This window comes from Amblyomma maculatum, unplaced genomic scaffold (assembly GCF_055883805.1).
Source record: "Amblyomma maculatum isolate TAMU_Amacu unplaced genomic scaffold, ASM5588380v1 scaffold_18, whole genome shotgun sequence".
Classification (NCBI taxonomy): domain Eukaryota; kingdom Metazoa; phylum Arthropoda; class Arachnida; order Ixodida; family Ixodidae; genus Amblyomma; species Amblyomma maculatum.
In genome coordinates, this window is record NW_028146743.1 from 2517459 (window position 1) to 2540978 (window position 23520).

A 23520-nucleotide genomic window follows, 5' to 3' on the forward strand; every position below is an offset into this window, starting at 1 on the left:
GCAGCACCCAGGGATCCGAATATGAAGGAGTCGGTGTACGCTAGAGCGCGGCTGTGTAGGGGCGGCGTGTGTCGGGCAGCCTGGGCTTGCCTGCCTCCAGGGTAAAGGATTGGGGACATATTGCGAGGAATTGGTGCTATACGAGGGTTGGAGACGTATGGGTTCCCAGGTACCTGAAGTGCAATGGGAATGTGATTGATTTGAGCCTGGGAAAGGATCCATCTGCCTTGCTGTGTAGAGGACAGGCGAGCAAGTTGATGGTCACGGTGGAGATTAAGGAGGGAGCGAGTAGGGAAAAATAAGCCGGTGTCATAAGAGACATTCTGTAGAAGTTTGTATTGAAAGTTGGAGGACCACTTTGTAGAGGGTGCGTAGAGCAGATCCCAATTTGTCTATCCGGGTTTGCATCAGAGAAAGATATGGAACATAATAAAGGATTTTATTGAGTGCTAGGGCTTGAACAAGACGACAGGCCTGGGCTGCAGTGCTGTCTGACTACACGGCGGACAAGATGGGTGACCGTGTGACAAGTAGAAAGAGCTTGGTTGAGAGCCTGCACGTTTTTGTGCTAATGAAGTGGCATGCCTAAAACGCGACTGCTTGAGACTGTGGGGATGGGTAGCGAGTTCAAAGTGAGAGAGATAAGGCTGTTGTGTGTGCGCTGATATTTAGTGTGGGTACGGAGGAGGGAGTTCCGACTTCTCTGGTGCGGGACTCAGGCCGGCCTTGGAAAGAAAGGCGGAAATAATGTCGAGACCTTGCTGAAGTGTGATCTTTATCTCTCCAGGCAAACCTGAGGTGCACCAGAGAGTGATAACCCACGCCGACGGTTGCGCTTCCAAAAACAACACACCAACCTTATACCCAAACATTCCGATCACTGTCCTTGGTTGCGCGCGGGCGGCGATTTCAAAGGGACGTATGTCCAGGCGTCTTCCCAAGAAGACACCGGCAGCGACTCCCTCTGCTGCGCATTCTCCCCGGCCCATGTTTCGCCGCGATTCGGAGATTTATGACATCCGCGCTCTCTCCACTCAAAGCGAGAAACCGACAGAGCTGTTAGCACCGATCCCACAACTGCGCTTACGCAGCGCTCTCTAACTGCTCTGTTTTACCTCCTTCGCGGCACGGTCGAAGCGCGAGCTTACCTTTCCGAGAAAGGGGAAGGACCGAGCCGGCGGCGTCGCTCGTCCCCACGAGTTCTGGCACCACTTCAGAACAATGGCCGCCTGCGCGACCGTCATAAATACAAACGCGACACGCTGCCCCTTGACCTTGGCCGCCCCTTCGGAATCTGCCCCGTGACAGTGGACTCGCGGTGAACACCTCGCTTCTGGGAGAAGCCTGCAAACTCCCTGCATACTTCATTGCCCCTGTCTGTTGTTGTTTTTTTCAGTCATTGATAATGTTCTTTTTCTAGGGACTTATTAGGTGACTATTTGTGAACGTATCTGATTGGGTCAGTCGAGCTATTGGTCAGTCAAATGTAAATATGTTTTCTCTTTGGTTGTATCTCTTCTGTATGTTTATAGTTGTTAATAAATGGTTTTCCGTAACTATCCTCTAGTAACGTGATTGAGCAACATCGAACCTGTAAGGCGTCAAGCATCTGCAACCATCATCTTCATCACATTTCCCTCTGCAAGATCCGGTACAAGAGATAATTTGCTTTGCTTCCTTCGCTTAATGCTCATCCCTTAAAATTAACTGAAAGAAGATCTCCAGAATAACGTCTAGAAGCAATAACAAAACTCCAAAATTACGCCATCTGCTTAAGAAAATAAATTCATTTCTATGAACTTTTTTGCTTAGTTACTTCCCGCAGCTGACACTAGTAGATATTTAAAACGGTCCTTTACGTTATACAACTGTGGTCTGAAAGCCGCAAGCTGTAATAAAATAAATAAAAAAACAAAAACAAAATGATCTCGCGTCCTTACACCTCCCTACCGTTATACGCGCAGAAAATGCGGCGCATCCTCGATTATTGCTGCCTAAAGGCCGGTTTGGCGTTGCTTTAGAATGACTCGGCGAGTTGCTCCAAGGGTAAAGCTGTCTAAAAGTGCAATCAATTGTCCTAAATAATGCATCAGTGCGGATGAAAAAGGGAGTTGGTTGTCAGGCGTCTCGCTATTGAAGGGATCTAACATCCGTCCAAACATCATGGGGACGATGTCCTAATTTTCACAAAGAACAGCACAGTCTGCGGTCCAGGCCGGTCTGATGGTAAAACCAGTTCGTGAAGCTGGCACGTACTTTCGAAACAGAGGCTGAAATTTTAGAGCTGGCGAGGCGCACCGTAAAGCTGCGCTGGCCGGCACGCGGCTTGTGCAACTTTAAAATGCGCGCTCTCATCCCCAACAATTGATTCGCACACTCATCCTCGCTCGCTCGAAATCATCCCTCGTTTCACATTGACCCACACTTCCAGCTCAACGCTATGACACCACATAAATGCTTTTGAAACACACGGACTTCGACAAACGTATCCACGAACACGCGAGCTAGCCTTCCAAGTGACCAAAGAGCGAGGGGGCCCTCGTTCACTTCGACCCATTGTGGAAACGGAGTAAGCACTCAGTACGAAGCCTCGACCTTCCGACTTCCGAAGAAAAAAAAAAAACTAGAGCCGCTAGTCACCCCCACCGCTAGTCAAAGAGGATAAGTGAGGGAAGGAATGAACTTTATTTCATTAAGACAAAAAGAAAGATAAGTGGGCCCTTAGTCCAGAGCCACAAAATTAATGAAAAGAAAACAGGATTAGAGGATCACTATGGACCCAACGCGAAGAAACAAGGACGCTGGCTAACAGAAATGAATCGCGGTCCACAATTGTCACGCTGCTTTGATTTAGAACGCAATTAAGCACGGGAGTAATTATTTTTCTTTGTTTTACGTTTACGCATTTTTCTTCTAGGCCAGTGTCAAGGTACACGCTGCCGACGCCAGGCATTAATAAACATGGAGAATGTGCGAGTTGGCTCTTTACACGGTCTTATGGTACGAAGGGTTCCTTTCATGGGCATCAAGACAACTTTGTAAGAAAAAGAGCTCTCTCCAAAAATACTGCGAACAACGCCAAACTTCGCGCTGTTATCACGCGCTTCTCTCACACTAGTCAGGAAAGCTCAGAAGGACGCTTGCCATCGACCTTCGAGCGGCAGGGTGACAAAATGGCATGGAGTGATCTCCTCACCATTCCACCTGCCTTCCTTGAAAAAATAAAACCCGAGCGGGCGGCTGGTTTTGTTTCGGACTCCCCTCTCTGCACGGATGAATTTCCTCTCTCCCCAATCTAGTGCAGCCATGAAGTCGTATTCTGTCGTTTTGTCTTTTTGTTGCTTGGGTGCCGAAGCGCTCAACGTCGAAGGCTTGCTCTGGCTCAGATTAAAAAAAAACATTTGGGGCCCTGAACTAATGCGCATGTAGCCTCCTCCCTTCCCCATCTCTTGGTGATGCCGTCCCGCACCCGTGCCACGTTGCAACAGTATCTACGCCCGATTTCATATTAACTGCAGTAAATTAAAAAAAAAAAAAAAAAACAACTGAAATTTGCTCACTGGGATTCACGTGACACTGATGCAGATGTATAGTTTTACGGAACAAACTCAACGTTGAGACAGCAAGATTCCACCATTCCACCTGCCTTCCTTGAAAAAATAAAACCCGAGCGGGCGGCTGGTTTTGTTTCGGACTCCCCTCTCTGCACGGATGAATTTCCTCTCTCCCCAATCTAGTGCAGCCATGAAGTCGTATTCTGTCGTTTTGTCTTTTTGTTGCTTGGGTGCCGAAGCGCTCAACGTCGAAGGCTTGCTCTGGGTCAGATTAAAAAAAAAACATTTGGGGCCCTGAGCTAATGCGCATGTAGCCTCCTCCCTTCCCCATCTCTTGGTGATGCCGTCCCGCACCCGTGCCACGTTGCAACAGTATCTACGCCCGATTTCATATTAACTGCAGTAAATTAAAAAAAAAAACTGAAATTTGCTCACTGGGATTCACGTGACACTGATGCAGATGTATAGTTTTACGGAACAAACTCAACGTTGAGACAGCAAGATAACGAGGCACTTGTTCGGGAGACACCGTGGCCCGCCCTTGCAATTTTCTCGCTGCGAATGCTACAAAAAGGGGGCATTGGAAATATTCTGCAACTGCTGAGCGGCTTTCATGTTGGCAGCGAAAAAAGGAAGATTGTCCTGGTCATATAACAAATCGTATCAATAACATTTCTTGGATGCTGGCTTCTTTTTCTCCTCCCCAGACGGCACTGTATAACGTTACTCTAGGCAGGGCCCCATATCTCCGTTCTGTTTTTTTTATATGTGGCGCTCGATGCTCAATTATTTGTGGTTCTGTATATTAAGCTAATTACAATAAATGGACCCCTTTCTCCCTCTGCAGGAAATGAGGCCCTGGGCTGCAAACTTTTTAGCCCTCAAAGTAATTTGCGCGAGGCTGCACATTAAATTCACATCATCTACAGATTAATTCGGTTTGGTATTCAACAGAGGTCAGTAAAAATGTGAATAGCAACAAATTAAAAAATATTAGCATGTTCACAAAGCACTTACAGTAAATAACATGTAGCATTTTGATCCACACTATGCGCAAATTGTACAACCTCGCAAAAAAAAAAGCAAAAAAAAGGCAAATTCGTAAATTAACATTTAAATCCGTAAAATTCGTAAATAACGGTCGGGCCAACGTATTACCAGTCTCCTTCCATTAACCTGTGGCGCGTGCGGCATTTAGACGTTCAGCTAGGTCGTTCGATGCGAACCACACTGCTGACATGGCAGGAAGCCAATGCCGACAACTTGCCTCGGATCACTAGCCGATTAAGTCGGCTGCCGAAAGTTATCTTTCATTCTCTTTTGTTCTTCGACTTCTTGTCCCGTTGTGAGTGGTGTTGGTGACACACCGCTGTGTCCGTGGCTCAGCGACACATTGCGGCACGGAGATGAGTTCCTTGTCGACTCTGCACTATTTACAGCAGTAATTTACAACATTTTCGTCAGATGGAATATGACATAAAAAGCTAGACTGCTGCGCTGAGGGCTAGTATAATCAGGCCGTAGCTTTCTGCTACACTTTAGGCCGGAGTCTCTGGAGGCCTCCTTCAGTCAAGCCTCATACACAACTCTCCCACCGCTCGCTTCAATCAATTTTAACAAATTGTAAGTCTAGTCTGTTGGCAAATTAACGACAGACGCTCCGATTTACTGGGGACGTGCCTATAAACACTCGATCAGAACAGAAGATTGGGAGGTGAAACGTCTTAAGAAATGAACTACTTTTGAACTTCCAAGGAAGGGTAGAACGGTGCGATCAGGTTCCTTTGCCATTCCTTGCAACTGGCTTGTAATGAAACAGTTGGTGTGCCACCTACACATATAAATAATATTGTCCGGGAGACCTTCAACTGGTTCTCGCATTCGCCGAAAACACAACAGGTGTACAAAACTACCTACGCATCAATGGAAGCTGGCTAGTTACTCAACAAACAACAAACTCATCGGCGCTTGCTACGCGTTGGCAAAGCATAGTACCAGCACTGAGGTCGGTCCTCAAACAATGGGATGCCCTGAGAGCCGAAAGACGGCAGAACGATGCTATACCGCAAAGCTATTGAGCGAAATGCTCAGCGACGAAGAGCCCCACTGTTGACGATTCCGGCCAATTAAACAATCTCTTTCAATCCGAAGATCCTGTAAAACTTCATGCAGATTGAAGCTTGTTCGTTAAAACACTTATGGCATGCATAGTTTTGCCGCCTTACTCAACACCAGAAAATCAAGAGCGTCGTTTGAGAGCTTGCACGCTGGGTTTTCCTCGACTCTAGAAAAATGCTAAAACCGTACTATTAGAGCGGTGACGAACATTCATTTCGGTATGTATCAAGAGCGTGCTAAAACGATTACGGGATGAAATGAAGCTGTTTGAAAACATCCGGCTTTTAGAGCCAAAGAACGAAGATTTTTTCCTTTTGACATTTTCCGCCGCACATTCGCCGAATTCATACTGCCAGCAGTGTACCTGCACAAGTATCTGATCACCTGCTCCTGCAGGGTAACGTTGACAGCATGTCTACAGTGTCACGCAGATTTGGTCAAGCGAGAATTCTGCCGGAAATTCCATGTTTTTATTGATTTCGCAGGGACCTACTGGCACCGCCGATATCTAATGCAGCCGTTGAGCGTGTGTTCAGTCAAATGTATCTGACAAATCCAAATCTCAGGAATAGAATGACAAACGAGACATTAGAAAGTGTCTTGCATGTCAAGTTTGGGCTAGCCAGGACATGCGGATGTTGCACAAGATTTCAAACCAACCAGAAGAGTTCCTCGCCTATTTCAATTTTCATATTTTTTATGGAACAACGGCTGATGTAACGGCAAGCCCTTCATCGCAGGCCTCATGATGTCGGGGACAAAAACGGACAAACATCAGATCCGAAGGACGTGTCACAAGACGACTGTTTCGTTTCCCTGATCGCCGGCCTAGCGGCCACTCGCGGGTGTGTTTGTGTGCGCGCGTCCGCGTGTGTGTGTTTGTGTGTGCGTCCGCGTCCGCCCGCGCGCCGCGCGCGCACGCGCGCACGTGTGTGTGTGCGTGTGTGCGTGTGTGTGTGTGCGTGTGTGCGTGTGTGTGTGTGTGTGTGTGTGTGTGTGTGTGTGTGTGTGTGTGTGTGTGTGTGTGTGTGTGTGTGTGTGTGTGTGTGTGTGTGTGTGTGTGTGTGTGTGTGTGTGCGTGTGTGTGTGTGTGTGTGTGTGTGTGTGTGCCGCAGTGCTTTTTTGGTAATGGCACGGCTGCTCCTTGCCACTGCCGGCCAGTCGACCAGCGGCTCGTCCCCCCTCAAAGCGTCCCTCCCGCTCCACTGGCGCCGTCGAAGACACAACCGGGGCCATAATTCTCGCCAAACTCGGCGGGCCTGCCCCACGTGTCGGCAGAAGAGGTTCCTGGAAGCCCGGCGGGCACAGCGATGGGCTGAGCCGCGTCCCAGGCCTGGGCATGTGTACGCGCTGGCGGCCTAACAAGACGCGGACGCCCGCCTGCCCTGAAATTCGAGCTTACGAGAAGGCTGCGGGCCAGCACCGGGGACGCGAGGAGGATTCCTCCGTTATCGACACCGCCGAGTGAGCGCCGCGACTGCCAGGCTCCAAGGGCCCACGCAAGCGGGGGACCTCTAGAGAAACAAATGAATGCCTGGAGAGGGAAACACGGCCAACAGTCCTCGGACAGTAGCTTGCAAGACGCCGAAGGAAACGGTCGTCAGTTTGAATTTCTGTACAGTTTCTTCCATGTAGCCATTAAATCAGTTTGTTAAGTTTCACCGGAGTTTTATTCTATGACCAAATTATCTCAACGCAGACACGACAACGATTACGACAGACACATGAAGTTGTATTCAGAACTGCCATTCGAGCTCCCAAAGTTCGGGAACTTATAATTGAAATTGTTTTCTTTGTGATTATGCACACTATCGAAATGTAGGTTTAGTTTTCATTGTATTCATTTTCTGTTGTATTCATTCTTATACATATATGCTTTCCCGTCATTATATAAATGTTATGCGCACAGTGGAATATGTTGTATATGTATAGTACGCATGTAGGTGCGTGCACGAAACAAGACACTGTGGAAACCCAGGGCGCTATTCCCATGCAGTATTGCAAATGCGTTAGGGAGGCTGTCATTCTGCTAATAAATACGTTCGATTTTTTTCATTGCGGCAGTCTAAAAACAGCTGCGATGTGTGTGTGCCACAATGGATATCAGGGCCGGCTTGCACGATAAAGTCCGAGCTAAGTCCAGACTTAAATGGTGTCTTTAGAAAGACCAAGCTCGTGTTCCGAACGTCGAACGCTTCGGGTTCATGTTCACCAGAGTGGCTTCCCAGAACGGCCTCAGCAACCACTTGAGGCATTTTTCCTCGTAACACAATCTTAAGCCGCAAAAAGCAATGGCACGGATTTTACACATCTTACAACAGGGACAGTGCCAGCGCATCCCTGTATTTCCCTAATTTCTCTACTTAGACACCTGGGTCCGCTTGCACAAAACAATCTTAAGACTGTCTTAGCTAAGTCCAGACTTAACTGGAGTCTAAAGAATAGGCCACTAGCATGGACGCTTAAGACTGGAGTCAAGACTGGGCTTTAGTCCTGACTTGGATAAGTCGCTTGTATGATTACGACTCTAGTGCTGTCTTGGTTAAGACACAAGGACGCCAGGTGTATAAGTAGAGAAATTAGGGAAATACAGGGATGCACTGGCACTGTCCCTGGTGTAAGATGTACACATTCCGTCAATTTTGCGTTGTGTAAAATCCGTGCCATTGCTTTTTGCGGCTTAAGATTGTGTTACGAGGAAAAATGCCCCAAGTGGTTGCTGAGGCCGTTTTGGGAAGCCACTCTGGTGAACATGAACCCGAAGCGTTCGACGTTCGGAACACGAGCCGTCCTAAATAAGCTTGGTCTTTCTAAAGACACCATTTAAGTCTGGACTTAGCTCGGACTTTATCGTGCAAGCCGGCCCTGGCGTCCTTGTGTCTTAACCAAGACAGCACTAGAGTCGTAGTCATACAAGCGACTTATTCAAGTCAGAACTGAAGCCCAGTCTTGACTCCAGTCTTAAGCGGCCATGCTAGTGGCCTATTCTTTAGACTCCAGTTAAGTCTGGACTTAGCTAAGACAGTCTTAAGATTGTTTTGTGCAAGCGGGCCCAGTACTGTGTTCTGCTCGACCGCCCGATACAGACACACGCTTCGTTCTGTCAAACGACCACATGCACTAAATGTCCGCGAAAGTGTTTACGGTGCATTGCAAAATAATAAAAATAAAAAAAACAGACCCCTGGCCTTGAAAAATGAATCCACGGCTTCGAGGCTTACTATTCACGCACAGAGAAATAGAGAGTGGCGGCTGCGCACGCGCATTAGCCCTACTTGGCCCCACTAATGCCACTGCGTGTGCGCCAAAGGAATCCGGTAATTCGGTTTACATGTAGGCAAGCACTTTTCTCTTGTCACAGTGAAATACTCCCAGCTGCTCTCTCGGCGTCACTTTATGTTACGCTGTCTGCAATCGAAACTTCTCTCCACGCAGCGTAGAGCTGTCAACTGTCCCACCTTTACGAAGATGTCCATGCAAGCTTCGTAAGTGACTAAATACAATTAGACAGACGTACAACGGCTGTTACGTTTCATTATCGTTTCATTACGGTGATTATCGGTGATGACGTTTGGGTTTTGATTATCTATGAGCACATATTTGTAATGTTTATAAGCATGAAAAGCACTGAACCAAAACAGTATACATTCTCATTTCAGCTAACGCTCGACATTCGGTTCAGCAGCGTCGAGCTCCTTCGTTTCCTTTTCTTTTTTTTTTTTCCATGTGTACTCCGTATGCGACGTCGTCCTTTTGCAGTTGTGTCTCTTGTAGCGGCTGCGAAGCTACATTCAAAACGGTGCTTTCCGAGAGCACAGCTACCGACTCACGTGTGCCACTGAAAGCTCTAGGGAGCAGAGCACGCACCAACGAAGATGTGAAAGAGACAACCGCTCGATACCGCTGGCCGAAACTATTTCTTGTGGTCCACTGTCCTATTCCTTTTTCGACCAATATTTGAGAGTCGCATGACGCACATAACATCTAACGGTGGATCATACGCGTGGTACGCCAGCTGGCGTATCGTGATGTCACGTGCGAGCATTTTGCCAGCATACCATGCAGCATTGAGTGGGCGTGGGAGCAGCTACGTGATGCGGCTCTTCAATTTCGTCCGTTTCTTTGCCCAGGTTACTTCCTATCTACAGCTTGGCGCCCAGTGTACTTCGGATGCGTGGGATTGCAGTGACGCGCCTATGCGTTTCGTCAGCCTTCACGATGAAAATTTTGACCAACACCGGCAACCCTGCTGGATAACCTCTCCGTGGATCAAGGCGTCCGGATCGGCTGTGCCATCAACACCCGTCGTCGATAAGAACTGCTGGCGTGCTCCGGAACTGTTCAGTGGGCGTGGGAGCAGCTACGTGATGCGGCTCTTCAATTTCGTCCGTTTCTTTGCCCAGGTCAGTCACGACTCTTGTCTATACGCTAGTAAATCGGACAATGCCTGTTTGTTGCTGTTCCCACGCCCGGGAATACTTTTGTCTTTGCTACGCGAGTGCGTGATGGTTGTTAAAGAGTTGCTTTTGCTGTCTGGTGACGTGGAAGAAAACCCAGGACCGGGACGCAATACGCGTTCCCAATGCTTCAGTCTTTCCTCACTAACCGTTCTCAATACGTGACAGCAAATAAATCGAACTCTCGTTCCTCTCCAGTGGGCTCAGGCGTTCCCCAGGGCTCCGTACTAGGGCCCTTACTTTTTCTAATTTATATTAATGATTTGCCTAACACCATTGCTTCTTCTGTGTGTCTCTTTGCTGACGATTGTGTTATTTACCGCGAAATTAACAGTGACACTGACATTTCTGTTCTTCAGTCTGATATTAACCAAGTTTCAGAGTGGTGTAAATTATGGCAAATGGAGCTTAACTTAACTAACTGCAAACATATGCGTATTTCTCGTCGTAACAATGAAGTAGCTAATTACAACCTCAATAATACTCCTCTTGAAACTGTCTTCGTATAAATACCTTGGTGTGCACATAACTTCTAATCTTTCTTGGAATCTGCATGTGGAATCTATTACTAACAATGCTAACCGCATGTTGGGGTACCTGTGCCGAAACTTTAACCTTTCTTCTAGTTCAATAAAATTGCTTCTTTATAAAACCCTTGTTCGTCCTAAACTGGAATATGCAGCCTCTGTCTGGGACCCTGGCCTTGCATCTCTAGAATCTGAAATCGAATCTGTTCAAAACCGCGCGTCACGTTTTATACTTTCCAACTATTACCGTAACTCCAGTGTTACCGTTATGAAAACATTATCATTGCCACCGCTTTCACTACGCAGGAAACTTTCTCGCCTATGCCTATTTCACAAAATCTATTACCACAATCCTGTCCTTAAGAGCCGGCTACTAACTACCCCCAACATATGTTTGAGGTCGCATTGATCATCTTCACAAAGTAGGTGTTCCGTCATGTCGTACTAAACACGCCTCTTATTCTTTTGTTCCAAACACTTCTGTCAGTTGGAACCACCTTCCTAGGCACATTGCTGATATTACGGACCCAAATTCTTTTAAGACTGCCGTATGTAATCTATATTTATAGATGGTAGTCAATTGTTTTTGTTCGTTTTCGGCGACGTTGTTGACTGTCGGAAATGTTTTTTTTTTTTTGTCTCACCTGCTTTTTCGCTTTTTTTTTGCGTTAATCTTTTTTTTATCACTTTTCGCCGTGTTATTTTTTCTCCTATGTTGTTCTATGCTGCACTGTACCCTGTACCAATGTATCTTTCCCACTCCCCTCTTTAATGCCTTCGGGCCCTAAGGGTATATGAATAAATAAATAAATAACGTGGCGACATCCGTAGCACTCGCTGTCAAACACATAATGTCTAGATTTTGCGAGAAATGCCACTGGCTACGAACCGCGCGCACGGATGAAGAACCTCGTCCAAGCAACCTGCAATCTTTCAAGGCATGTCTTCATTTTGATACATTTGCACCTCTGTCGCAAGCCGAAAAGCACGCCGGAGACATGTAAATTTACCGGAAGATTCTGCGCATTCTGTTTGGTTTTTGCTAGCTGTATCACTTGCTATCGGAGCCTGAAGCGCCTAGCGAAATAAGTATATTCAGAAAAGCACAAAACAGCGCAAATCCCCTCAGCGATTGGGCGTGAAGGTTAGCGGCTTAGTACTGCAGGCTAGAATAGCCCCCGCATAAACCACAGTGTATGCGCGCAAAACATGTGCATGCATGCAGTGTGTGTGTCATGTCTTGTCCCCTAAAAAAAACTTTCACTTCCCTGTCCTTCTCTAATGAACTGTTTGTGTTTCCAGAACCAGTGGGCTTTTCCCACCATGTCCTGGATTCAGTGGTGCCTCCAGGTATTCATTCATTCCTTTCACTCCACTGACACTCTGCTTTCCTCTAGATCACAAATTGTAGCCTCTGCATCAGGTGAAAGATTGTGGAAATTCTTCCTCTATGGAATGTTTGAAACCAGATCTGCTGCCCAAAAGAAGTTGTTTGGACAGGCAATGAATTTTTGAAAAGCGTGACACCTCACAAACAGCAATGCAAATAGCAACAAGCAAAACACTTCACAACACTTCACAGCACAAAAGTAGTAATAGGTGGGTTACAGAAACCTAGAAGTCAGCAGAGCAAAAAAACCCTTCACCATGGCAGCCAAACCTGTTTTGAGGGCAGAAGTTTGGTGAAGCACAGAATACTTCTATGTCCAGCCTGATGTCATGCACAAATTTGTTGAGCAGAATTCCTTCACTATTGAGAGCCTGGAGGAGGTAGGGGAGGGGGAGGTGTTATGAATGGCACTCACAAACAGAGGGTTTCTTAATCCCATAATTGGGACAAGAAGAAGAGGGGTGCAGGAAATGGAGGTGGCCATTATTGCCACAATAGAGGTCTACTGCACTGCACCTGATTTCTGCCCCCAAAACAGGTTTGGCCGCCATGGTGAAGGGATTTTTGCACTGCAGAAAAGCTGACTTCTAGGTTTCTTGACTGGCTTCAATACTTTGAAGGAGCGTAGTCAGGGGCGCCTCTCCTGGTAATTGAATGAACTCACAATTTCGCTGCTTTTACCTAGATGGCGCTAGCAGCAAAAACTTTTAATGAGCGAATACAGGTGCAAATACTAATTATCACCATGGTTTGTGCTTCTTATTTTAACTTTATTTTACAGTAATACAATATTAAAAAAAAACCGACTCAAACAAGGCTCACGTTGTTGAGTATGGCGGCCTTCTCGATTGAATGCCATGTAGGAAAAATTGATTATATTTGAAGGCTCAGTATAATCGTGCTAATTATAAAGCGCAATTTGAGCTCATTGTCACAATTAACTACTATTTTAGTTTCGCCATGCATGATTCCTAGGCTGTAGAATGAGCGGTTTTTCTGGTCAAGCTATGCGATGTGAGGCAAAATTACGGAAATCTTCAAATTGGAAAGGCAATAAAAAACGAACTAGCGAATAAATTTCGATGAAATTTCGTACACTGAACTATCATAATGTGCGCCCGAAGTGGTAAAACGTTTCCTGCTGTGCACATTGATAAAGCGCAGATATTCATGCCCAAAACAGCCAAACTTTACCATGTTTAAAAGGCTGCCGATCAAATACTGATTAAATTAAAACTGTTATGCGTTATTCAGTCCAAGATAAATACCCATTCTATGTGTAGGCCAAAGGAAACTGTTCTAAGTGCAGCAGTTTATTCAGCAAATTAATCCGAAGTAGGGTATACCAACGACGCTACCGAATTTGTCATCTGCAATACCACCTCTTATGCAGTTGATAACGCTGGCACACTAAAGCAGTGCACATCATTTGACACAGCATATATTAAGCTTTCGAATGATGCCTACCCCCCCATTGTGATGTTCGAAAAAGAACAACGCGCAGAATGCTCAAGAAAACATTGCCTAAAATGGCACATTCGCGCTGCCGGAGCGGGACCCCCTTAATCCAATCGTCAAATACGCAATTCGTATATAAGTGACATTTCTTCTGTTCCCAAGCAAAAGCGTGCGCAAAGCGAGTTGTCTGTAATATAAATCGCGAAGAAAAGTACGGAAAAAACAGGAAGAGCCTGTTGAGAACGCATTCCCCCCTCCCCCTCGCCCCCCTTCCCCACGGAAAAAAAAAAGTCATATCTGGGCACCGAATTTTTAGTTTGCTCAAAGATCATCAATGCTATCACTTCCAATGCGTTGCTGTGGATATAAAAACTGCATTTTGCTTTGTTTCTGCCGAGGTGGATTTGGCTCTTTCCGAAACAAAAAGAAACCTCTTATATTGGCCTCAAGATCAGCTTCTATTCATTGCAGTGGACAGTGCAGCGAAGATTAGACAAAACCCTCGGGCTTTACTATTTTCTTTTTTAGCAAAAATGTCAAAATCAAAAGCTTTGCTGTTTCTTAAGCAGATATTTGTACAATGCTGGAAGAGAGAATGGAGAAGAAAATGCCATTTTCCCTCTTTTCGCAGAACAGTCACCTGGTCCAGCTCTATACGCCTCTCACCCTCAAGCGCCCTTGAGCTCCAGTAGCAAAAAAGAAAGAAGGAAACGCGCACAAGCTCGTCGCCAAGACCCCCCACTAAAAACCATAAACTTCTGTGGGGGGCGGGAGGGTGCTGACCCTTGCTCCCCGGCTTTTTCAACTGCCGACAAGAAGGTTGGGGTGAGAGGGGATTGTGAGGAGGGATAGTAGTAGTATAAAACGTTCATTTGCCAGGAAAATAAAGACTCTAGGAAAAATTACAATGGTTGGTGTTTTAATTTCAAAACTCCACCGGCCTTGGCTGCCGCGGGAGCAGACACACGCATAAACACACGCGTTGCACTTACGTCACGGGATTTCGGCACTGCGGGGAGATCATATGCTGTGTAAATATGTATGTACGTTTTTTGTGTGTTTAGAAGTGTGCGGTGCGTTTTACATGCGGAATAAAACCAGTTTCATTTAACACCACTCAAAATATTCGTCTACCATGATTCGATCCTCGCATGACCTCGAGCCAGCGCTCTTCATTTGCTACCCAGCCACCAGCGTCGCTCACATGTTGCAAAAAAAAAAAAAAATCATAAGCAGTAGACAAGCTGCACGGGCGGCACAATTCGAGGAAGAGAATGGCAAAACAAAGCGATTCAAGAGGAAGCGGAAAGGGAGTCATGTTGTTACCATTTATGTGTGTGCATATTCTTAAACATTTAATTTAGGCTATTTTTGGGCTAACATTTTTACATTTGGGCTACATTTTGAACACCTTTGGCGGCGAGTGCTCGCACCCATCTGGTAACCCTGGTGGGCCGTAGCGCTACGTGAAATGTAATCTCAACATTGATTTCACGATGCTGTCCGCCTCTGTTGAGAGCCTAAACAAAAGATTCTCCAAAATACAAAGATGGGCGCACACGTAAACAGAAAGCACAAATGGACAAGCAGTGGGCACCTTGCAATTTTGCACGGGTAAAATACCGAGCGCTATTTTTGCCACTTCAAAGCTCGAATTTTAAAAACTTTTGAGAGATATATCGTTACATAGATATGGCTTTAACATAAGGCGAATATCAGCGACGTAGAAGAGCTTCTCTACAAAATAATTATACGACGCTCTTCCGATAAATGCAAATGCAACTCTGCATCGCAATCTAGTAGCGCACCTGTGCGCCGTGACTTAAAAAAAAAAGAAAAAAAAAAGAAACCGATGCTCGCCATAACCCAATCGCAGAATGTCTTTGAGGTACTAAACTTCCATTCTGCTTTTTCTTTTTTTTTTTGCGAGTGATGTTTGTTTATTTAGTCCGGTTTGAGCAAAGAACCTGCAGACGCATACTTCGTCTTATATCGAGACAATTTAGTAATATACTTAGTAGGGTAGTAAAGGCACCCAAAGCATCGCTGGGCGGCGCTGTGGCTCCTGATGGGCAACGCCATCTCTGGCAGAAAAACACACAGGCTCGGCTCGTTGCTTTCGCGACGTGCTGCTCTCGAATGAGCACGCGCCCTGATGCGCCCCGCAGGCGCATCGCGACATGCCGCCTGCATTCAGTCTTGATGATTGGACAACCTGACGCGTATTTCCATGGAGGAAACGTATAATTATAGGTGAGAAAGTTTTTATTCACGTCTGCACTATAGAGCAGACTACAGACGGCGATGAGTAAATATTGATTGTGAATGCGTTTCCCACGTTAGCGAAAACGTAGGAAGTTTATATCGGGTTAAGTCAGCTATGCAACTATATTGTCGTATATAATATGTTTAAAAACTGCGGAAGTATTATCAGTACTCTGAAATAAAGCTGCTCGCTTGTTGATCATCGTTTTGGCCTGTAGCATGAGATCTATATACGGTTTTGTTTTTATTATTACGACGTTACTAAAGCAAATCTTGCAGTACAAGAATAAGCTATAGTCCGAAGGAGATGTTTCTTCAAAGGCACGAACGCTAGCAGTCTCAAAAGCACATCCGTGCTCCGCGCGCTGCATGCGACATAACCGGCTCGCTGGCTCAGAAGGAAGCTTGTACTACAATCGTGCTTTAGTTCGGTTCTTATTAAATGGTTGTGCTTCATTTATATTTGCTTTGCATTTACGAAGCCTGTGACGCGAATAGGGTGCTCTGTGCGAGTTGTGTCAATCGAGCCATAACTAGGATCGCTTTTGTATTGCACCTCCAACATATTTTTGTTATGAATAATAATAATGTTGGTTCATTTATTGGCCAATTTGCGGAAATCTATAAAAGCGTCTCGGCAAGGCATGTGCCCCTCCCCCCCCCTCCCCTTTCAAGAAAAAAAAAAGTCTAGTTCCTAGATATTTTTTTGGTCGTAGGGTGCATTCACACATCATTGTCGATCGCGGAAGTCGCATGCTGGATATCTGTTGATTTGGTTGCTTTTAGAGCACTCGCAAAGCAGGGAGAGAGCACAGGAAATCGGCAAAGCAAGACACGCACGGAGCGAAGAGCAGGATAATCCTCCTCCCCCTTCACTTCATACACATGGTGTTAAACCATTGTACTCTTTTGATGCCTCTCTAAGACGTCTTTGTCAACTGTCGAACATTTCTGAGTTTATGGAGAAGGGGAAAATTGGCCCTTTTCGTTTCCACAAAGAACGCGAGACTTCTCAGAATGCAGTCATGGGGTTGGAAAACAGGTCTTGTGGAAACGCTTCCAATAAAATCTGCAAAGTTCCACACGTGAGCCTCGTCTTTTGGCGATTCGCCTACTATTGTGGCTACCCATGACACAATGCTACTTAGTATATCCGTTTCGCATCAGCGGAAGCGTTTTTGTATCGCCAAATAACCGCCAAGCGCAACTCGATCGCCGCACGTGCACATAAAGCTAGTGAAGCGTCTGCTGCGGCGACGACCTATCGTTTCACATTTCGCCACCATGCCAGGAATGCGGCGAAACTTGAGCTTGGGCATAGCTTTGGTTCCCTAAAAGAAAAATAAAACGCTAGTGCGGCTACTAGTTATTCTTACTCGCGCGACGGATCGCCAGGGGTTGCCGCCTCGGTTAGCAACGGGACTCCATCGGAGAGTCCGCCGCCTCGTTCGGTCAAAGGGAATACAATTTCGCTATATCCCGTTTCTAATATTAAACAGCGTAAACTATGATAAAACACTGATAAAATTTCTTGTAACGCATCGCGCCTTAAAGAAAAAAAGGTCACAGCACAGCGGTGCGCTACTACACTGCGATGCAGACTTGCATCGCAAGCAGTAACAATATCTAGCCACACTAGCCCTTTTTTTCCCTTTACTACCCTATTAAACTTTTACTGAATTGTCTCGATGCGCTCATATGTGCACGGATCAAAAGAAGTGATCGTCTGCAGGCACTGCGCTCAAACCATACCAGGAAAGCAAACTTCGCTCGCAAACAAACAACACAACAGAAGTTGAATACCCTAAAGACATTTTACGATTGGCTGCCTGGCACGTTTCTTCCATGCGACACGCGAAATTTTCTAACATGAGCGAAAAAAAAAAAAAGAAACACAAGACATGGGGGGGCGGAAAAACGAGAAAAAATTAAATTGGTGTTAAGGTTTCTTAAGGATTAAGACTGCGCAAAACGTTTGTGCAGTGATTTCAGGAAGATAACACATCGTAGCAAACTACACCGCCTGACGCACACGGTAGTGAAGCAAACAAGTTTGCGCGCATAGCCTGTTGTCGCAAGCTTTAGGCTATAGGCGCACAATTTGTGCATTAACCGCAAGTAGCTGCGGGCCCATTTTGTGCATCGTTGCATCACCCTTTGCAAAAAATACCTCTTAGAAATCTCAACACATCACCGCTACACAAAAGGAAAAACACCGCTGCGCCTTTGTAATTCACTATATGGGCGTCGCAATTAGAAATAACCACCTGCGAAGCAACTTGGCAAAAACCCTTTGATACTAATGGCTATCAACTAATGCTTGAAAAGTTGAAATATCCAGGTTTTCACATGACACAGCAACGAGTTGCACCGTGCCTCCAGATATCTCAGGTTCCTGTTAAGGACATATACTCTCTAAGACACTGTATGACACGCAATTCAATATTTCCGACATTCAACACATTGGCTTGAATGAGTCAAATCTATTACATGCTTCATATTATCATCCTTGTACTTGCAACTTTCGAACCTTCTGTTAATTGTAACTTCACGCACAGCCTGCTTGGAAGGCCAGGTTCCGAGCCAACTGCGCGCAGGTGTTTCTCGTACGCGACAAGTTTTCTCAAGCCGTCGTATAGAGTCACAGCCACAGCAGGTTCGGACGAAATAGGCAAAAACAGAGCACGCTAGGTAATAGTCAATATTCAAGCCCAACGCACACACCGCGGAAGAATGTTCTATCGATAAATAGAAAGTTCGGCAGGCTTACCTGGGTCGACGGAAGAAGACAAGACGCAAGATGCTACGATGTTGGCAAAAGAGACCTCCCGGTCGCGAACACCTCTTTTTATCCCTTCGACATTGCAAGCCGAGAAGCAGTCGGTTGTTTCCCTTCCCTAAGTGGAAAGCGTGGGGCAGTGACGTCGCCGCATTCTATGAGGAGGGAGAGAAACGCTTGCATGCCTTCTCCCCCACTCCTTCCGCGTTCCTTTATTTGTGACCTCGGGACGCTGCGCAGGATAGCGCAGGTTCTCCTGCCAGGTCCTGTTTCTATCTGACAATGGTAAGGAGAGTGGGGCAAACGTATATCCCCATACCCTATGATGAAATATCGTGGAATGCATTTTGACGAGGATATAACAAAACAAGCACATGCTATTAGACATGGCAGTAATTGAGTTACAGTAATGAGCAGTAATAAAATTTCTTTAACTTAATTATTATTCTTTATAGCATGTAATCTAATGCATTACCTTAGTCCAGGAATTTGCCAACAAAAATGATTAATTCCTTTTGAAATTACTTTTCCTAAAGCGCAGTGCTGCTATTTCAATAGGCAACACGATAGAGTGCCGCGAACACAGGAACGACGCTTAATTGGCAAGCTCGCGCCAGCGTAACGAAACTGCAAAGTAGAACTGTGCACCTGAGACCAGCAGTATCCTCTGAGGGCGAGTTTCTCACACTGCAGCTATCCTGTGAGTAGTCGCAACCATTCCCCAAGCAGGAAGATTTAAGGCGGTCATAGGGTCAGATGTCACAACAAGGCCGGAGTTTAAAACTAGTTAGGTGCGCACAGTGGCACTTACCCTGTTGCCTCGGCTAGGCGACAGGAATGCATTGCATCACATTTCGTAGCGCCTCACGGTAATGCGATGCGACATCGTTTACATGTAGCGCATAATCTCTAGCGCTGTGGTAGCGGCACGCGGTGTCGCGTTTTGAAAGCAACGGTGGGGCCGGGTTGTAAATCTTCCAAATTTGGTTTTTTACCCGAGTAAGAGTAAAGCCATAATAATTAATAGAAACAGCGTCGCCTTTGTTTATCCAAGCCGAAGCTGTTTGAATATGCCGCGCTTACTGGCATTATGTCTCCATGGAGCCCAAATAACGCTTGCTCGCTAAGCCTGTCCGATTCAAGAAACTACCTTAACAATTTCAGGCGTTTCGTCCTCAGAGAATTAATGCGATGCGATGCTCTGGCTGTCGCATTCATGTAAATACGGTTAGTGGCGTCTATAGATATACTCGTCACGGGGCGAGGAAGGGTTGGTGATGTGGAAATGTTGATGGTGTGAACACTGCTGAGCACAAGGGGCTGAGATCGATTCTTAAGACTGCGGAAGAAATAAACTGCCGCGGAGGGCTTCAAGCAGTGGAAATAGCTCGGGGCCCGGAAGGCGCTGGGTTCGCCACTCGTTTCTGCCTTGAGCGCATGAAAACGAGGAATGTTCGACCATTATTCTGTATTGTGCTTTTGTTTCTGCTGCCCTATAGTGCATTTACCACTGCTTCTTGTAAGCTGTTGGTTTGGAGGGCAGCAGTCATGAATGCTCAAAAATTTTTTCGCGATGAAACTTTTCGTCGCACAGTTTACAAGCACAGAGAAAGAGGAGACGCATCCACAAATTTTCATCGTCAACGGCATCGAACTAGGCAAGATTTCTATCCTAATCAAAAAGCATGGCATTATTTATTGCACACATTTATTTACCAAACTTTTGCACGGAATCATAACATTTAGTTAGCCATTTATCTGTTATCGTTACTTACTGATGTAAGCAAGTGTAGCGGGCGTCCGTTTCTTTCTGTGTGTTCCCTTTTCTAATGGCCATTCTTATTATTTGACGGCCAAGGGGAGTGAGGTCCTTCTTTGTGTGAGAGTTCCTGTGCGGGAGGGGTCCGACGCAGTGTTGCCAATTCCGAGCAAGCGACCTTGGCTCGGACGCGGGACGGCTCCACCACCGACGTTTCTCGGGAGAAGACATTTGCACGTGTGCGTCCCTTATCTCTGTGTGTTTCTGTTTTTTCGGGGCGTGTTTATGTTTCTTTCAACTTTCAAGTGCGAGACTGTCAACTTTGACGAAGAGCAGAGCACCCTCTTTGTGCGGAGAGAGGAGTGCGGAAAACGGGCAAAGGAGCAGTGTGTCCGAGCGTGTGCGCGAGTGGTTCGTTGTGCGAAATCGTGCCTAGCATTTTATCCTTATACATTGTGTGTATTTATATATTACACTTCATTAACTGTAACTCGTAGTCCGTCCTTCTATCCTTTTGTACCATTCCTTTTTGCGTTAGCAACTAATTGGTGTTTAAGTGGCTGAATCATACCTAAAAAAATAGTTAAAAGCCAAAATATATGCTTGCATATCAATAGGCTTTTGCACATAGCGATGACTCTGTAAATAGGTTGCTTTAAGAATACGCGTGCACTTTGATAGCATTACATAAATAAACAACCGCTTGCTTATCTCTGTGGCACTTAGTAACCAAGCTAACGATATATTTCTGTTAACCAAATATTTATTTTAACCATAAGCCAGCATACAGCTGGTAGACACATTCGGTGAATGTTATCGTTTTTCTCTACAGCCTCGAATATAGCCTTCAGGGCTCATTTTGTATTCAAATAATGATAATGTTCATCCTTATTCGCCCAAAAAATCCAAACTATTAGGTCAACAAAGCTGCATACACCGGACTGAGCCATCGAACAAATTTTTATGTTCTAAAGATGACCATCGAAAAAGGTATTTACTTCGAATTCCACGTAATAAGTGATCTTGCCACTTAATTGCGACACTAAAAGCGCCGTTATGATAAAGGCGTTTTCGTCAATTTGCCTCAAGGAGTGGACATGATGCGCTATTATTTTCTCTTTTTTTTTTTTTTTTTTCACGTTTGCGCAGCCAAATTTTCGCAATTCTCTGAATCATGCGTGTGCATAAGGGTTCAAGCACGAATGAGAAAGCACGCAACCGCACAAATGGATTTGCAACAGCCCAGCACTTGCAGAACTGACCCCTTTCAAAAGCTACCGGTGCAGCGATTCAATAGCAGGGGGAGCCGGCCTGCCCGGGCAATTACGGGTACGCAGCTGGAGAGGGCGATTTCCACTGGCGCCAAGCGGACGCCAGCGCGCGACCGCCGTCTGAGGGGTCCACGCCTTGAGGATGGCAGAGGTCATTCATTATATGTTGCTAAAGTTAGGGCTGGGGGGGAGGGATGCCCCGGCAGCACGACCGCATGAAAAGGAGAGGCTCACCGTCATGCCTAATCCCGCCGGGTGGACATAGCAGCGACGGCCAGAAACCCCCTTCTCGGCTGAGAAAAGCGCTATTTCCATGCTAGGAAACAGCTACGTACACATGCTTGACCTTCCTGGCAAACCCTTGTGGGAATGATCTCAGCCTCAACCGAGAACAAACTCCGTCGCCAGCAGAGTGCTGTCTCCTCAGCTGCCACAAAACATACAGAACACTGAAAGACTTAAGACGCTTGGTTTTGTCCATGCCACCAAGGCGTGTCGTACACCTTAGCGCTTGCCTTGCCGGTTTTTAGAATGCACAAAGCTCCACCTGTCCTTTCTTGCTATCGCTTCCCTCTGTACTTCTCGCTATCCTCTCCTTACGCCTTACACAGAAGAAAGACACCGATGAAAGCTTCAAGGAGTGCTTGTAGCTGCGAGCTGAGTATATCCTTAAATGCGCACTACCTTTTAACGTCTCTGTATCGATCGCAGAGTGGCGGATGGAAGAAAAGATAGTCATGACGTATATTTTGGTCGTTGACAGATTGTAATTATATGACAGCACCATTTGTTGAAAGTATGATTCTGCTGAGTCATGCTGTAGAAGTGATGAGGCTCCTCGCTCCTGCGGATTCCCCGTTGGTGCATGTGCTCCTCCCATCATTCTATTTGGACGGAATGGTCCCGAGATGAATTGGCGAATCTCGAGGGAGGAGGACACTGTCATGCTGCCCCCCCCCCTCCCCCCCCCCCCCCCCCCGCTCTCTTAGCAAAGGGGGTTTAGGAATCAGGAGTCCCCTCCGCGCTTTACGCCACCAATGACGGGCTCATTTGTGCGAGGAAATCGAAGAAACCCCTTCCATATTTCAGCTGTGCCTCTTTGACAAAACCCTAGAAATGTGGGTGTAGCACGCTTCCCCGTGTGGCGGTTTCGACGTGTCGGAGGCAATGGGTCATCTCCCCGCAGTTCCGCAATCCCGTGAAGTAAGTGCCACGCGTGTGTTTCCCCGTGTGTGGGCTCCCCCTGCTCACAATCCCCTCTCACCCCACCCTTCTTGTCGGCAGTTGAAAAAGCCGGGGAGCAAGGGTCAGCGCCCTACCACAGAAGTTAATGGTTTTAGCGGACGTCTTGGCGACGAGCTTGTGTGCGTTTTCTTTCTTTCTTTTTTTTTTTCTTTTTACTACTGGAGGTGAAGGGCGCTTGAGGGCGAGAGCAGCATAGGGCTTGATCAGGCAACTGGGTTCTGTGAAAAGGGGGAAAATGGCCTCTTCTTCCCCATTATTTCTTTGAGCGTTGTACAAATAATTTCTTTGCTTAAGAAACACCAAACCCTTTGATTTTAACATTTTTTGCTACGTCTAAAACAGCAGCTGGTGGCTGTCAACCGACTAAGTGCATATAAGTAGTGGAGGTCCATGATGTGTGAACACAGTAACAGAAGATACGTGAACATATCATGCGGCTATTACAAGTGTCTAATAAGCCTCTCGGCGTGTCGAAGTTCAACGCGCTTTTTTTTTTTATACAGAGTACAACTGGATAAAAAATAAAATAGCAAAGCCCGAGGCTTCTGTCTAATCTTCACTGCACTGTGCACTGCAATAAACAGAAGCTGATCTTGAGGCCAATATAAAAGGTTTCTTTTTGTTTCGAAAAGAGCCATATTCACCTTGGCAGAAACAAAGCAAAGTGCAGTTTGTTTCATCCACAGCAACACGTTGG

At 46.2% G+C, this 23520-nt stretch overlaps 1 protein-coding gene across 1 annotated transcript in view; it reads right to left on the reverse strand.

Moving 5' to 3' along the window:
* The window catches only part of LOC146171715 (chromobox protein homolog 3-like), a 56130-nt gene extending 37527 nt beyond the window's left edge, over positions 1-18603 (reverse strand). The window contains exon 1 of the mRNA XM_084586358.1: positions 18540-18603. The gene's annotated coding sequence lies outside the window, so the exon portion shown is untranslated. The remainder of the gene's footprint in view (positions 1-18539) is intronic.
* Between the last annotated feature and the right edge of the window lie 4917 nt (positions 18604-23520).